The sequence below is a fragment of the Pongo abelii genome, chromosome 9, assembly GCF_028885655.2.
Source record: "Pongo abelii isolate AG06213 chromosome 9, NHGRI_mPonAbe1-v2.0_pri, whole genome shotgun sequence".
NCBI classification, from domain to species: domain Eukaryota; kingdom Metazoa; phylum Chordata; class Mammalia; order Primates; family Hominidae; genus Pongo; species Pongo abelii.
Genome location: NC_071994.2, coordinates 64,087,955 through 64,091,256, shown reverse-complemented (window position 1 = coordinate 64,091,256; position 3,302 = coordinate 64,087,955). Strand labels below are relative to the sequence as shown.

At 38.3% G+C, this 3,302-nt stretch overlaps 1 pseudogene; it reads left to right on the top strand.

The window, feature by feature from the left end:
- Window positions 1-1,448: 1,448 nt before the first annotated feature.
- On the top strand, window positions 1,449-1,567 carry LOC112135561 (5S ribosomal RNA; annotated as a pseudogene).
- Window positions 1,568-3,302: the final 1,735 nt, after the last annotated feature.

Sequence of the window (3,302 nt, the reverse complement as noted above, 5' to 3'; positions counted from 1 at the left end):
GCAGAGGCAGGGATTAGGCCAGATCATCTAACTCCAGAAGAAATTCGGCTTCCCCTATCTCATTACTCGCTGGGGAGGAGGGAAGCAGAGAGATGCTCAAAGATTCATGGGAGCTCATGGTCAAAACGAACCTGGTAAATTTATGAAGGATGCTGTTGAAGTGACCTACCTAAGTAATGAGCAAATGCATCAACCATGGCCCCTGTTAGCCTTTGAGCATATCCTCCAAATAACCTACATCAAGCCTCAGGCATCTTATGTGTATGGAATAGAGGGCGAGACAAGGAACAGCTAAAGACTAACCTCATGTAGAGCTTAATATCTGCCAGGACTTGTTCTGAGCATGTTACAAATATTAGCTCATTTAATTATCATAACAACCATACTTTCATAGTAAAACATAAAGAGGAAATAAAAGCAATAGCTAGAGGCCCAGCGCGGTGGCTCATGCCTGTAATCCCAGCACTTTGGGAGGCTGAGGCAGGTGAATCACGAGGTCAGGAGTTCAAGACCAGCCTCGTCAACATGGTGAAACCCTGTCTCTACTAAAAATACAAAAATTAGCCAGGCGTGGTGGCAGGTGCCTGTAGTCCCAGCTACTCCAGAGGCTGAGGCAAGAGAATTGCTTGAACCCGGGAGGCGGAGGTTGCGGTGAGCTGAGATCATACCACTATACTCCAGCCCAGGTGACAGAGTGAGACTCTGTCTCTAAATAAGTAAATAAATAAATAAATAAAATAGCTAGAACAGTGGTCAACAAGCTGCAGCCAGTGAACCAAATTGGCCCACTGCCTGTTTTTGAAAATAAAGTTTTATTGGAACACAGCTGCAAACATTCATTTACATATTGTCTATGGCTGCTTTCACAATACAGTGGCAGAGTTGGATAGTTGTAACAGAGATCATTTGGCCCACAAAGCCTAAACTATTTACTATCTGACCCTTTACAGAAAAACCTTTGCCAACCTCTGATTTAGATGAATACTCCTATTTTGGCATATACATTATAAGGACACTTTTTTAATGCATCTGACCCTCCCATGAGACTATAAGCTCTTTATATGCAGTGAATGTGCCTTATTCGTCTTCACAACTTAGCAGCTGGTACAGTGGCTGCCATAGAGTGGACCTAGAACAAAAATGTGTAAAGTTTCAGAAAAAATTGTGAGTAATAACAATAGACTGTTAATAAGTTTTGTAGATATAATGTAATGTAATACCTAGACCAAATACTAAAGAGCTATCAAAGAGGCACATTAAAAAACAATATGGTAAATCAAAATGGGATTCTAAGAAATGACCAACTAACTCACAGGAAGGCAAGAAAAAGAAAACAGAAAGACAAAAAAGAGTGAACAAACAGAAAACAAAACATAAAATGGTAGACTTAAGCTCTAACATATCAATGACACTAAATGTAATAGTCTAAATACACCAACTGAAAAACAGTCTATGGCCATACCATCCTGAATGCACCTGATCTCGTCCGATCTTCGAAGCTAAGCAGGGTCAGTCCTGATTAGTACTTGGATGGGAAACCACCTGGGAATATCAGGTGCTGTAGGTTTTTTGTTTGTTTGTTTGTTTTGTTTTTTAGACAGGGTCTTACTCCGTCACCTAGGCTGGAGTGCAGCAGCTCACTGCAACCTCTGTCCCCCAGGCTCAAGCAGTTCTCCCACCTCAGCCTTCCAAGTAGCTGGGACTACAGACACTTGCCACCACACCTGACTGATTTTTTTTTTTTTTTGTAGACACGAGGTCTCACTAAGCTGGTCTTGAAGTCCTGGGCTGAAGCTATCTACCTGCCTTGACCTCTCTTGAATTACAAGCATGAGCCACCATGCCCAGCCAGTAGGTTTTTTCAAGACTACAATCGTGTATTGAAAAATAAAATAAAATTAAAATTAAAATAGTGGATTAAAAAACATGACTCAACTATGTACTACCTATAAGAAACTCACTCCAAAGACAATTATATAGGTAGGTTGAAAGTAAAATGATGGAAAAGGTTGTATTCATTTCCTATTGCTACTATGACAAATTACTAAAAACTTAGTGGCCTGAAAGAACACAAATGTGTTATCCTACAGTTTTGTAGGTCAGAAATCTGATACAGGTATTACAAGGCTAGAGTCAAGGTATTGGCAGGGCTGCATTTACTTCTGGAAACTCTGGAGATAATTTGTCTTCTTGTCTTTCCCAACTTTCTAGCTTCTAGAGGTCATCCACATTCTTTGGCTCATGGCTCCCTTTCTCCATCTTCAAAGCCAGCAATGGCAGGTGAATCCTTCTTAGATCACATCACTCTGACCTCCTCTTCTGCCTCCTTTTTCCACTTTCAACAATGTTGTGATTACATTGAGTCCACCCGGATAAGCCAGGCTACCCTCCTCATCTCAAAGTCCTTAATTTAATCACACCTGCAAAGTCTCTTTTGCTGTATAAGGTTACACATTCACAGGTTCTGAAAATTAGGACATGAACATCTTTAGGGTCATTATTCTGCCTGCAACAAAGGTATGTCATGTAAACTTTAATCTAAAAAAGCATGTATGGTTATATTAATATGAGATAAAGTAAACTTCAGAGCAATAATTATTACCAGAGATAGAGAGGGATATTACATAGTGATAAAAGGGCCAATCCACCAAAAAAATAAAATAAAATAAAATAAAAATACAATCCTAAGTGTGTATGTACCGAACTACAGAATTACAAAATATGTGAAGTAAAAACTGATAGTAGTGAAAGAAGAGACAAATACATAGTAGACAGAAATCCAAAAAGAACACAGAAGAACTCAATGTGTCATCAATCAACAGGATCTAATGGATATTTATACAACACTCCACCCAACAACAGCAGAATATACATTCTGTATATTCTTGTGTGTATATACTTATGAAACATATACCAAGACAGACTATGTTCTGGGTCATAAAACAAACCTCAACAAATTGTTAAAAAATTGAATCATACAGAGTGTATTCTCTGACCACATGGAGCCAAATTTGAAATTCATCACAGAAAGATAATAGGAAAATCTCCAAACACTTGGAAACTAAACAATGCACTTCTAAACAATCCATGGGTCAAGAGGCAGCCTCAAGGAAATTTAAAAAAATGTAAATAAATAAGAATAACATATCAAAATCCAAATTTGTGTCACAAATTTTCCAGCAGTACTGGAAGGAAAATTTATAGCCCTTAAATACGCATATTAGAAAAGAGAAAAAGTCTCAAATCATTAAACTAAGCTCATACCTCAAGAACATAGAAAAAGAAGATCAAAGTAAACCCAA